The following is a 14,626-nucleotide window of genomic DNA, read 5'->3' on the forward strand; positions in this document are numbered from 1 at the left end:
CACCCCCTTTTCTGCTTTCCTTCATCTCCCTGTCTCTCCCTGTCAGGAGATATGAGTCCACATTCCACTACAACAGATGCCCCTAGAAGCCAATCAGCATGAAATGGGAGGGTGGGTGTTAGCTACTGAGAAGAGTCTTCTCTGTAGCTGACTTACCTCCTAACACTCTGATTGGCTCATACATAGGGACCTGGTTACCAAAAAGTAACAGGTCTACTATCCCCTCTGACCCCAGAGGACTGCACACCTGCTGGCAATCCTGGATGGAGCTGATAAAAGCTGGAGTTCAGCAATACTTGGAGGGCATGGAATTGCTGACCCATTTTCTGATAGGTGCAGGGGTGATGGAATGTGGAGCCCAGTTATTATCTGTAACTTGAGATGTCAGTGAGATGCCCAGGAAGGAATATTGGCCAGGCTTTTAGAGATACAAGAATGCCCAAAAGTTGAAGATGCAGATTTTCGGAACATAAGTGAGGAGGATCGGGCCAGTGTAGGATGGTGCTCTAGGATCTATTGTGTGTGTGGCAAGTGGAGACTGGGTGAGGAGAGGAGGGAAAAGATATCCATTGTAACATTTCCCAAAGAGTGTCAGAAGTCTGCCTAAAGTGAGCCTTCTCAGCCACTTGTCTAGAAATGTCACAGGGAGTTTATTACAGTAGGGTGATGTCATAATATTTTAATAACATCTTGTCAGTATGGGAAGCAATAAAGAGAAGTTTGGAGTGGCATTGATTGGGAAATGACAGGAGTCTGGGAAGTGAATGTCATTCAGCTATGGTGGGGAGGGCTGGGGGAAATATATATATATATATAAATAAAGGTGATGTGTGTCAAAGCCAGTCTTCCTTTCTTCTTCTCCAATAATGGAGTTGTCTACTTAGCTCTAGTTATCTAGACATATGGCTCAAAGGGGCCTACTCTGAAAACAAATAACTTTAGGGCTAATTTTTGCCTGCATAATTTCTCAAAGGAAAGCAGGAAAAGGAAATAGCAAGGAGGCATAATTAGGTAAGCTTTTCCCCGTTAGAGTGGGAAGCAACTTTCAAGCTGTTTTCGATTTTTTCAACAGTGTATAGCTGCTGTTACTGAATGCATGATTTACTCTCTCTCTCTCTTCCTTCACTAACTGTTCAGGTGGGTGATGTTCTGAAACAGGATCTTTCTCTGTTCAGAAAAGTTAAATAATCACAGAAACTGTTCACCTGTGGAGGCTGTTTTATTGAAGCGCTTTCAACTCCCTATGCATTCAATAATAGCTTAGATCCTGCATAATTTTACGTGTTAATTGGAGGTTGGTACCTTAAGATCCTCCGTGGCGCAGAGTGGTAAGCGGCGGTAACGCAGCTGAAACTCTGCTCATGGCCGGAGTTCAATTCCAACGGAAGGAGGAAGTCGAATCTCCGGAAAAAGGGGTCGAGGTCCACTCAGCCTTCCATCCATCCGTGGTTGGTAAAATGAGTACTGGAATATGCTGGGGGGGGGGGTAAAGAAAGGCCGGGGATGGAACTGGCAATCCCACCCCATATATATGGTCGGCCTAGTAAACGTCGCAAGATGTCACCCTAAGAGTTGGAAACGACTTGCACTACAAGTGCGGGTATACCTTTACCTTTTACCTTAATCTTCCCTCTGCTACTGTTGATGATTTTTTATTGATATATTTCTTACATTTATATACCACCTTTCCTCCAAGGAGCTCAAGGTGGCATACATGTTTTTCCCCCTCCCCATTTTATCCTTCCAATAACCCTGTGAGGTAGGTTAGGCTGGGAGACAGTGACTAGCCCAAGGCCATCTAGTGAGCTTCATGTCTGAGCAAGGATTCGAACCCTGGTCTCCCAGGTAATAGTCCAGCACTCTAACCATTACACTATACTGGCTCTCTTGGTCAGGTTGCATCATTTCCCACTGCTTTTCCTTTTAGAAGCATCAAACACAAATCAATTTTCACAAATCACAGTCAATTTCCCTGCCCAGCAATTTCCCAGGGCTACGTCCAGAATTTTTTATTCAAAATCTCCCCATTTTGATGGGTTATCTAGCTTAGCCTTCTCCCTGACATCTAGGTTTCTATATGCAGGGCTTTATTTTTATTTTGCATGAAGGATCAGTCTGTCATGTGGGTTCCCAACTGCAGACAAAAATAACGCAGCTCTGGCTAGGGAGGGGGGAGAAATTCAATTCAGTTTGCATTTAAAGGTAATTCACACTTTCTAAAACTTTACAAGAACTGAAACACAGTCATCCTTTGAAATTTGCACTTCTCTGAATTTTGAAATATATTTCTCCAACCAAGTCATGTTTATTAAAATTCATATACTGGGTTAAAGTATGAATAAAATTAGTAAAAAGAACATTCAAAAATGCATCTTTAGGGGAAAATTGTACTGCAAAAATGGGTATATTTGGCAAAATTGCATGCAAATATATATTGGAGGAAATTCACATTAAAATGCTGATTAATTTTCATGAGGATTTTTTAAAAAATGAAAACTGATGTGAAAATTGGGAGATCTGAATTTAAGAATGGAAAAATTAGAAACTGAGAGAAACCAAAAGTGACAGATTTGCCCATCCTGACACAGCTTACCACCTCCTCTGCTGTTTATGAGAACCAGGATTTGGGTAGAAGGTTTCTGAACAACCTCCCATGAAGCTTCCTATGAAAATGGTGTGATGAGTTTGAGGGCTTGATTAAACTTTCTGGGTGTGGCATTTCAACATAATATTTTTGTGTGGGATTTAATGGGGCATATTGGACAAAGTGGTTGAGAGACGACTGCTGAGGTGTATCTTATGTTCACCTTGGCTTGTAGGTACTTGTTACAACTTTGGTCAAATGCCATGCAACAACAGCGGCATCTCATTGGAGCCATCTAGCTAGCTCACAACCTGCTTCTCCATCACATTTAACCAATCCCACCCAATGTCCTGTCCAAATTATTAAACATTTCACCAACTATGCCTTGTGCATCCTTGCTTCGATACTAAATGGGTCATCATTATCAGGAAGCCTTTGAGTGGAATATATGCTATTGTTTTGGGGTGGGGTTATTTTTGGTCTAAATCTCTCCTCTGCAGCTGTTTTGAGAGTAGAATTGTTCTTACCTTGTGGGTAAGAACAATTTTGTTTAGCAAAAACAGCCTTCGCACAGGCTTGGTCTTGTAAGGCTTCAGGCTCATTGCAATTCTCGTTGAAACTTACAGAGGGGTGATGCATTTCCTTTCATGTCTTGGCTATAGGTTGCTAGTTCTTCCATTTTAATTTTTGGCTATACATTGCCAGATCCTCCTCTGCAGAAACAGCCATCATGTTTATCCAAGCTCAGTGATTTTTCCAGGTGTGTTTCATCAGATCCAAAGGTTCCTCCAAATATTATCAGAGGCCCTTCAATCCCTGAAGATTCCCTGAAAGACAGATTTCCCATTCACTATGGATCTTTTCCTGCAGTTGCAGGAGAGAATAGCGCAAGGGTTGCAAAAGTGTTTTGAGGTCATGGACACACTTGCACACTGGAGGACACTGTGGGCACCACAATACCCCCACAAATATGTACTCATCACAACCTATTCTATTGTCTACAACAGAATGCTTCTTTCAGGCCTTATTTCCATGTTTGGGATTATTAGAAATTGAAAATAAAATTTCTAATATCATAATGCCGTTGTACATATTCATGGTGTGACTGCATTTGAGATGGTCCCAGGCTATGGTCTGAAGGCACATAAGGCCAGCTCCTTGCTGAAGCTAAGCAGAGTCAGGTCTGGTCAGTGCCTGGATGGGAGACCGCCTGGGAACCATATGGAAGCTGCCTTGGGTTTCATGAAAAAGAAAGGCGGGGTGTAAATGTAATAAATAAATAAATAATAGTGTATACAGTTCTGGTCGCCTCACCTCAAAAAGGATATTGTAGAGATGGAAAAGGTTCAGACAAAAAGGGCAACCAAGATGTTCAAAGGGATGGAGTGACTCCCCTTTGAGGAAAGGTTTTGAGGCTTTCTAGTTTAGAGAAAAGGTGAGTAAGAGGTGACATGATAGAAATTTATAAAATCTTGCACGGCATGGAAAGAGTGGATAGAGAGAAGTTTTTCTTCCTCTTTCATAACACTAGAACTTGTGGATATCCAATGAAGCTGAATGTTGGAAGATTCAGAACAGACAAAAGAAAGTACTTCTTCACAGAGCTCATAGTTAAGCTACGGAACTTGCTTCCAGAGGAGGCAGTGATGGCCACCAACTTGGATGGCTTTAAAAGAGGACTAGACAAATTCATGGAGGATAACGGTATCAAAGGCTACTAGCCACAATGGCTATGCTCCGTCTCCACAGTCGGAGGCACTATGCTTCTGAATACCAGTTGCCGGGAACTGCAGAAAGGGAGAGTTGCTCTTGCACTCAAGTCCTGCTTGCGGGCTTCCTACTGGGGCATCTGGTTAGCCACTGCGAGGACAGGATCTTGGACTAGATGAGCCACTGGCCTGATCCAGTATGCTCTTTTTATGTTCTTGGGGGAGCGAGGGAGAAGCTGTGGGTGCCAGGGAAGGGCTCTGTGGCCACATGTGCTAACCCCTGGTGTTGGTTGTCTTTAAATCATACTGTTAACTGAAGGAGGACAATAATGAGGTCCAACTGGCGAGGTAACATTATCATCAAGTGAATTTATATCCTGCCCTTCCTCCCGAAGGAGTCCAGGCAGCAAACATAAACAAAATGATTTAACAAGAAAAAGAAAAGCCTGCTAAACACAGTTAAAAACATTCCAGCACACATTTACAATTAAGGACAGTCTAAAACACAGATAAAAATATAAAACTCTCTTGGATGACCTTTACCAGGAGAGAGACAGGTGGAGTGTGACCTTGTTACTGTTGCTGGATCTCTCTGTGGCTTTTGATACCATTACCATGATGACTTCCTGGAATGGCTCTGTGAGACGGAGTTGGGGGTACTGTATTGTGCAGAGCTTGGAAAAGTTACTTTTTTGAACTACAACTCCCATCAGACCAATCCAGGCCATGCTGGCTGGGGCTGATGGGAGTTGTAGTTCAAAAAAGTAACTTTTCCAAGCTCTGGTATTGTGGTGGTTCAGCTCTTATCTGTGGGACTGGTATCAGCTAATAGCACTGGATGACTGTACCCCACCCCCTGACACTTATGAGGTGTCACAGAAGCGCTATATTTTCCCCAGCACTATTTAACATCCATATGAAGCTATTGGGAGCAGTCATTAGGATGTTTGAAGGATAGTGTCAGCAAATATGCTGATAATGCCTAGCTCTCTTTCTCTGTTACATCTAAATCATGTGAGGCTATGCCGGTCCTGAGTAGGGATGGAAGAATCTGTCATTTTTGGTTGTCTCAGCTTCTCATTTTTTCCAATGTTAAATTCAGTTCTCCACATTTCTTTAGCAATTTGCGATTTTTTTGGAAAAAGAAATCCCCATGAAAATTCTTTCGCATTTTAGTGCCAATTTCTCCTAATAAACATGTTTTTATTTATTTATTTATTTATTTATTTATTTATTTATTCAGCTTCTATCCCGCCCGACTAGCTACAGCTGTCTGGGCGGCGAACACAAATATCATAAAATCACAAATGCAATAAAATCACGCAGTACAATGCAACAAGTAGTATAAACAACACAAACTAAAAACAATGCAATATTACCTAAAGTAAAAATTAACTTAAACTAAAATTAAAATTAACAATGAAATTAAAATTAAATTAAAATTAAATTAGCTTAAAATGCCTCGGAGAAGAGGAAGGTTTTAACTTGGCGCCGAAAGGATAATAGTGTTGGCGCCAAGCGCACCTCCTCGGGGAAACTATTCCACAATTCGGGGGCCACCACTGAGAAGGCCCTAGATCTTGTCAACACCCTCCAGGCCTCCTTATGGGATGGGAGCTGGAGGAGGGCCTTCGTAGAAGACCGCAGTGTACGGGCCGGTTCGTACCGGGAGAGGCGTTCCGACAGGTATCGTTGTCCCGTGCCGTATAGGGCTTTATAGGTCAGTACCAGCACTTTGAATTTGGCCTGAAAGCATATTGGAAGCCAGTGCAGGCGAGCCAGAACAGGAGTTATATGCTCGAACCGCTTGGTCCTAGTGAGCAATCTGGCCGCCGCATTCTGCACTAGCTGTAGCTTCCAAACTGTCTTCAAAGGTAGCCCTACGTAGAGCGCGTTGCAGTAGTCCAAACGCGAGGTTACCAGAGCATGTACAACTGATGTGAGGTCCTCCTTACTCAAATAGGGACGTAGCTGGGCTACCAACCGAAGTTGGTAGAACGCACTGAGGCACATGGTATCAAAAGCCGCTGAGAGATCAAGGAGGATCAACAGAGTTACACTCGCTCTGTCTCTCTCCCGACATAGGTCATCAAACAGGGCGGTATTATGCAGTATTGACTAATGTACACATTTTTGCAAGCAGTTTCTCCTGATATAATGTATTTTGTATGCTATTTTTAGTAATATATTCATTTTTATGCACATTTCTCCCTAATATTTTGTAAACATTGCTTGGCTGGTGTCAGCTCTTCACTGAGACAGCAGTGTCGGTGGGGGTGCAGGCAGGGCTGGAGATTCCTTGGTAATTGCCAGGCTGTAAGTCCTCAGCCGGCAGCTTGGTTATAAATCTGCCAGGCTAGCAAGGAGGAAGCAAGATAAGGGCAGAGGCCGTTCAAAGCTTATGTGCCAAGCCAGAAATCCAGAAGAGATGTCAGTGAAGGTCCGGGTCTAGTTTGCCGAGAGATCAGTCCAAATCAAGGTTCAGGGGATAGGAAGCCACACAGTGGTCATGCCTGACGTTGTAGTCAGCAACAAGCTGAAGCCAAGGTTTGACTTTTAAGGAGCAGGTTTGTCAGCAGGTGTGAGCCCTCAGCGTTTTGGCCTTAAGTGGACAGGCCTGCCCCTCTTCTGCCTGACCTTCTGTTGTCTACATTCTGCAGGTGAGGGGGGAGTCTCCTGTTCACTGTCTGCGTCTGGCTGAAGGGCTTCAGCTGTGTCTGGGGTGCTCTGCAGCTGAGGGGGAGAAGGAGCTGGGTTCTCAGGAGTTTCCTCCATTTCTCCTTCTGGGTCTGCTGCTGTTACTCCCGAGTCATCCTCATCTGATGAGTCCTCTGATGGGGCCATGACAGCTGGAGAACTACATCGCAACATTCTGAGAGGTGTGAATTTCGAATGATGGCTGTGCTTCAGTTCTCATATTGTTTTGGAAAGTGCACATTTGACAGATTAACTGTAAACTGAATTGAATTTCTCGCCCATTCCTAGTCCTGAGCCAGTGTCTGAATGTAGTAATGGGCTGAATAAAGACCAATAAGCTGAAATTGGATCCCGGCAGGACTGAGGTCCTAAGGAAGGGTGGTTCCTGGGCCTGGGAGCTGGGCAATATGCACTCCCATTCTGGACATTGCACTTTAAGAAGGTGTAATGCCAAATGCCTAGCCTTTGCCAAGCACAAGACTATTGAGTTAGAGATTTCAAGAGGACTATGAACATAGCTGGCAGCGGAGAAATTGAAGGGTTTATTACAGCAGGACTTACAAACAGCTCAAAGTGAAGCTAAACAGCTATTAAAACAGGATTGCAAACAGCTAAAGTGAAACTAAATAGCTGACATGTTACCACCCCCCTTGTCTCTAAGTGCTCTTATCTCATGCCTGTCTCCCTGTGTGCTAGAAACCTCCTAACAGCACTGTGGTAAATCTTGCCTGGGAGGGGTTGAGTCTTCAATCTTCTTGATGGTACTTCAAGGCTATATCAGCCCCCTGGAGGCTTGATATTTCCTGATATTATCTTGGGTCTTCTTCAGCCCCTGGAGGCTTTCCCCCCCTGATCTAGGGGTCTTGTATTTATCCCTCAAAGACCCCCTGGGCGGGGGCACCCTTACACCTATTAGATCACTACCTTCCCATCATTCAGGCAGCTGGTTCCCCCTCAGGTGATGTCTCCTGATCCTGTCCTCATGACATCTTCAGCTTGAGAATGCAGCTGCATTCTCAGGGTTGATTGCTTGTTGTGATTATCAGGCTACTTGTCTACATTAGCCAAGTGAGAACGTTCATAAGCCATCATCTCCTCAAACCTTGCGAAAGCCATAAACGAACCCACCTGACACAGCAAAAATGTGGGACAAACTGCATTGTTGGTGTTACTGAGCAAAAACTTCCCAGACTTTGTGTTGTCTTGAGCACAGAGGCATGGAGAAACTTCCCAAATGATGTGATGATGTCAGGGAGCCTGCATTTTGAACTTTCCAGACTCCAATTCTAAGCAGTAACAGAGTACAAAAGCAATCAGCACCCCCTTAAATCAGGTGTTTAGGGGCAATAATTAGGGGACTAAGGCCATGCACATGCCATTCCTAAGCTCCTCATACATCTAGATTCTCCCGGTCATGTGGCAATACAGAAGGATTCAGACAAACTGGAACAGGTTCAAAGGAAGGTGACAGAGACGATCAGGGGACTGGAAACAAAGCCCTGTGAGGAGAGACTGAAAGAAATGGGCATGTTTACTCTTGAGAAGAGGAGACTGAAGGGATATATTGTTGTTGTTGTTGTTGTTTTTATCCCACCCTTCCTCCCAGTAGGATGATAGCATTCTTTAAGTACTTGAAAGGTTGCCACACACAGGAGGGCCAAGATCTCTTCTCGATCATCACAGAATGCAGGACCCAGAATAATGGGCTCAAGTTACAGGAAGCCAGATTTCAGCTGAGCATCAGGAAAAAACCTCCTAACTGTTAGGGCTGTATGACAATGGGACCAATGACCTAGGGAGGTGGTGGGGTCTCCAACACTGGAGCCATTCACAAGGCAGCTGGACAGGCACCTGTCGGGTATGCTTTAATTTGGATTCCTGCATTGAGGGGGTTGGACTTGATGAGTTTATAGGCCCCTTCCAACTCTACTATTGTATGATTCTATGATCCCCCTGAAGGAACAGGTATGCCATCTGGGAGTGCTCCTTTGTTCATTTTTTTTGTCCCTGGAAGCCTAAGTACCTAGAAACATCTACCAGCTTTGGCTGGTATGCCAACTCTGCCGATTCCTGGACCAGGATAGCTTGGCCACTGTGCCCCATGCAATAGTAAACTCTAGATTGGAGTACTGCAACATGCTTTATGTGGGACTTCCCTTGAGGTTGATCTGGAAGCTGTACCTGGTGCAGAATGCTGTAGCGAGGTCACTCTGTAACAGACCTACAATGATCAGAGTTCCCTGGGAAGAGGGACTGACTGTTTAACCACTCTCGGGATTGTAATTCTATGAGAGGAAGAGGGGGTCTCCTTTCAGCACACTTATCAAACAACAGTTCCCAGGATTCTTTGGGGGAAGCCATGGCTGTTCAAAGTGGTAAAATAGAGCTTGGAAAAGTTACTTTTTTGAACTACAACTCCCATCAGCCCAATCCAGTGGCCATGCTGGCTGGGACTGATGGGAGTTGTGGTTCAAAAAAGTAACTTTTCCAAGCTCTGGTTTTCACTGTATGGTACCTTTACGTTAGAAATTAATTAATGGTGCCCTGGGATTATCAGTTGCATTTTATTTATATTATTGTGATTTTAATGTTTATTGTTTTATCTTTTTAGCTGGTACACAGCCTTGATATGATAGACAAATACTTTTATAAACTCATAAATAAACACCCTTGCTGATTAAGCATACCTATACCTGAATCCAGTTTACCTAATACAAGGTGAGAAGGGCACATAGATATTATTTAGTTGCCCAGTAGATCAAGGCTTAGTTTCCTCCCTGTGGATCTCTATTGAGTGACTCCACCCTCCTGGGCTAAATCAACCCATTCGTGGTGGTTACATGACCAGGAGTTCTATCATCAGCCCTCCCCAAGAATGTTATGTCTTCCCTCTTGTTTGTGGCAAATCAGCCTTGGGACTTTGTAAGCAAACCACTGCTGTGTGATGTCAGTACATCACAAAGGATGGGTGGGGCCTTACTGATAAGGACAGGTGGGGCTACATAGAACATGTTGCCCTGGGCACTCTTGCCAGGAGGATGCACCCACATGGTGATCTCTCATGAGTCATTGAATAAGTGGTGCCAGAAGAGATAGAAAATGGTGTGTTGAGGGAAGTGGAGAGAGTAAGCAGTGTTTTCGCAAACGGTTTGCTAGGCTTCTCGTCAGTGGGGAGACCAAGTGAGGGAGGTTAGTATATGGACTTTCAGCCCCCCTGCATTCTGGCTCTGAATCTATTTTTACATGCTGAGATTATCCAAAAGACACAGTCCTGTTGCACTTGAGCAACTAAGAGGCTAGGGTGGCCACTTTACAGAGGGCAGCCCTTTATTTTGAAGGGCTCTCAGAGGACAGTCCTCTATGTAAAGGTGTCCTCTAAATTTGAGGGCTGTCCAGTCCAAGTCTGGTTTAAAGATAAGGAGCCATTAAAAGGGAGAGCAGAGGTGTTGAAGATTGAAGACATAGAGGTTATTACTAGTGCCAATAAAACAATTTCCCATCCCAAGAAGTGAGGATGGAAGTAATTTCTTTTCAACTGTTTTTACTGTTGTATTTTAAATTGTTGTGATCCGTCCTGGGACTTTAGGGTGAAGGGCAGGTAATAAATCAAAATAACAAAGCAACAGTCGCAGCAGCAACTTAGAGATATTGATTCTATACCTAGATCTCAGTTTATGTACATCTGGTTACATGGGAATCATAAAAGAGAAGGGGAAGAAAATAATTGTAATTAGCTGGACATCTGGAAACATCTGAAGTGACTTTGATGGGTGTCCTCCACGTTTGACTTCCAGATTTTGTGTCCTGCCCCATCCCTGAGTACCGGGTGTAAAGTGACGGGTGTTTTTCAGACTTTGGTTTGGCAGTCCTACGCTTTGTCCTGGGGGAGAAATTTGACTCTGTTTGCATTTAAAGCCAAATCTATCAAATTTGCACTTTTCAATATTATATGAGAACTGAAACACAGCCATCCTTTGGAATTCACACTTATCCAAATCTTGCACTGCATTTCTCCAACCAGTGTTTACAAAAATGTACATATTAGGGGAAAATGTGTATAAAATATCAATGAAAATGATATATCTTTCCACCTCTAGTCCCAGCCTTAGCCAAGCTAGTTAAGAACATAAGAACATAAGAAGAGCCTGCTGGATCAGGCCAGTGGTCCATCTAGTCCAGCATCCTGTTCTCACAGTGGCCAACCAGGTTTTGGCTAGTTTTGGCTACTCAAGATGGTGCTTGCAGTATGTGGCAGAGTTCATTCAAAGCAGGAGACCATCTAGGGAGACAATTGGACCCTTGGATGATAAGGGAGTCAAAGGTGTACTAAAGAACGATAAGGAGATTGCAGAGAAGCTAAATGAATTCTTTGCATCTGTCTTCACAGTGGAAGATATAGGGCAGATCCCTGAACCTGAACTAACATTTGCAGGAAGGGATTCTGAGGAACTAAGACAAATAGTGGTAACGAGAGAGGACGTTCTAAGCTTAATGGACAATATAAAAACTGACAAATCACCGGGCCCGGATGGCATCCACCCGAGAGTTCTCAAAGAACTCAAAGGTGAAATTGCTGATCTGCTAACTAAAATATGTAACTTGTCCCTTGGGTCCTCCTCCGTGCCTGAGGACTGGAAAGTGGCAAATGTAACGCCAATCTTCAAAAAGGGATCCAGAGGGGATCCCGGAAATTACAGGCCAGTTAGCTTAACTTCTGTCCCTGGAAAACTGGTAGAAAGTATTATTAAAGCTAGATTAACTAAGCACATAGAAGAACAAGCCTTGTTGAAGCAGAGCCAGCATGGCTTCTGCAAGGGAAAGTCCTGTCTCAGTAACCTATTAGAATTCTTTGAGAGTGTCAACAAGCATATAGATAGAGGTGATCCAGTGGACATAGTGTACTTAGACTTTCAAAAAGCGTTTGACAAGGTACCTCACCAAAGGCTTCTGAGGAAGCTTAGCAGTCATGGAATAAGAGGAGAGGTCCTCTTGTGGATAAGGAATTGGTTAAGAAGCAGAAAGCAGAGAGTAGGAATAAACGGACAGTTCTCCCAATGGAGGGCTGTAGAAAGTGGAGTCCCTCAAGGATCGGTATTGGGACCTGTACTTTTCAACTTATTCATTAATGACCTAGAATTAGGAGTGAGCAGTGAAGTGGCCAAGTTTGCTGACGACACTAAATTGTTCAGGGTTGTTAAAACAAAAAGGGATTGCGAAGAGCTCCAAAAAGACCTCTCCAAACTGAGTGAATGGGCGGAAAAATGGCAAATGCAATTCAATATAAACAAGTGTAAAATTATGCATATTGGAGCAAAAAATCTGAATTTCACATATACGCTCATGGGGTCTGAACTGGCGGTGACCGACCAGGAGAGAGACCTCGGGGTTGTAGTGGACAGCACGATGAAAATGTCGACCCAGTGTGCGGCAGCTGTGAAAAAGGCAAATTCCATGCTAGCGATAATTAGGAAAGGTATTGAAAATAAAACAGCCGATATCATAATGCCGTTGTATAAATCTATGGTGCGGCCGCATTTGGAATACTGTGTACAGTTCTGGTCGCCTCATCTCAAAAAGGATATTATAGAGTTGGAAAAGGTTCAGAAGAGGGCAACCAGAATGATCAAGGGGATGGAGCGACTCCCTTATGAGGAAAGGTTGCAGCATTTGGGGCTTTTTAGTTTAGAGAAAAGGCGGGTCAGAGGAGACATGATAGAAGTGTATAAAATTATGCATGGCATTGAGAAAGTGGATAGAGAAAAGTTCTTCTCCCTCTCTCAAAATACTAGAACTCGTGGACATTCAAAGAAGCTGAATGTTGGAAGATTCAGGACAGACAAAAGGAAGTTCTTCTTTACTCAGCGCATAGTTACAAGATGCAGTAATGGCCACCAGCTTGGACGGCTTTAAAAGAAGATTAGACAAATTCATGGAGGACAGGGCTATCAATGGCTACTAGCCGTGATGGCTGTGCTGTGCCACCCTAGTCAGAGGCAGCATGCTTCTGAAAACCAGTTGCCGGAAGCCTCAGGAGGGGAGAGTGTTCTTGCACTCGGGTCCTGCTTGCGGGCTTCCCCCAGGCACCTGGTTGGCCACTGTGAGAACAGGATGCTGGACTAGATGGGCCACTGGCCTGATCCAGCAGGCTCTTCTTATGTTCTTATGTTCTTATGATTATTTTTGGCTCATTTGTGTAAGTCGACTGGAACTGTTGGTTTGCAAGTCTGTGTTTCTGAGCCCTTTTCAATTCAGTCAAGCACCTTGTGTAGACTTGCTTTTGTCTGCTGAACATTTGGAGGAGTGGCAGTAAGTGTCCTGGCAATGCCAGACCCACGTGCCTTTTCATCTCTCAGGCTTCACTAACTTCCTTCAGATTTAGTGTACTTAGAAAACTTCAAAGCCCCATGATCCTTGGCAGGAAGTGATGTTCTGAACTTCTTTTGCCTCCAAAGATAGCCTTATGGGGTCTCTCCTTTATCAAAGGGCGTTCTCTGCCATCTGCTACACTGTCACTTATGGTAAGGTTTTTTTCTTGGAGAAAGTGGGGTGGTAGAGGCTGGTAGAGTGGCGATAGCAGCAGAAATGGGATGCAAGCTCACTTAACTTGCGTTCATAGTTTTATGTCCTGGTTTGTATGGGAAAGGGGCAGCTCCCTTGGATGAGAAGCTCATGTGGATGTGTTGATATATGAAGGGGATGTTCTTTCTCCATGTGTGAGTTGTAACATGGTGCTTTCATGGATCTTGGATCTGGGGTTTGAAAGGGTTTTGGAGAACCTTAGGCCTCATGCATTTCTGCACATTAACATTGGTTGAATGATGCAAATAGAAATTTCCCTACTTTATTCATCCATTGACACATATAGTAAATCTGTGTTTGAATATCTCACAGAACTACAATTTCTACAGTTAGTGCTTTGGGGAAAGCCGTGACTGTTAAAGTGGTATAATAGTGCTTTATCTGTACATGGCCCATGTTGTACGGACACTATGTCAAATCTGCATGGATGTAGAGCATCCATCCCACAATAAACTTCCATCAAGAAGCATTCTGTGAGGAAAATTATATTTTGTTTTCAAGATGGAGTGTAAAGGTGAAGGTGGAGGTAGACCTGTGGAAAACATATCATCATTCAACCTGGGCCATTAACAACTTCAGCATGCTTAACATGGGACTGACTCCCTAAATGGGATTGTTCCAGGCCTTATCAGACAAAAGGCCTCCACAATATAGTTTCTTTCAACAGTCTGACAATCCAAGGTCAGGGTCAGGGTCAGTTCCCCCCCCCCCCAAAAAAAGGTTTCTTTTTGTATGGCCCTTAGTAGTTGTCGCTGAGTTGGTGCCTTTGGGCATACAAAATGGCTGCCTGAAGAGAATCACAATCTCCTGACACAGCAACCTATGCCAATCACAGTCAGAAAAAAGAGGGAAGGCCCCCCACATGCTCTGTAAATATGTAAGTGGATTGTGTATATATAATTTGGCAGGCATGCATATTATATCAGAGAACACAGGTAATTCATATTTTCCCAGAAGAGGCGCATGTGATCAAAACACACTAGGGAGGTTTTATCTGATTCTTATTTTTGAATAAATATATCCCCCCCCACATTGCATCTTGGGACTACACCCTCCT

The 14,626-nt window shown here is 43.8% G+C and overlaps 1 protein-coding gene across 1 annotated transcript in view; it reads left to right on the forward strand.

Moving 5' to 3' along the window:
• PLXNA4 (plexin A4) overlaps positions 1 to 14,626 on the forward strand; it is a 748,486-nt gene that overhangs the window by 33,912 nt on the left and 699,948 nt on the right. The window lies entirely within an intron of this gene.

Source organism: Rhineura floridana, chromosome 8 (genome assembly GCF_030035675.1).
Source record: "Rhineura floridana isolate rRhiFlo1 chromosome 8, rRhiFlo1.hap2, whole genome shotgun sequence".
In the NCBI taxonomy this organism is placed as follows: domain Eukaryota; kingdom Metazoa; phylum Chordata; class Lepidosauria; order Squamata; family Rhineuridae; genus Rhineura; species Rhineura floridana.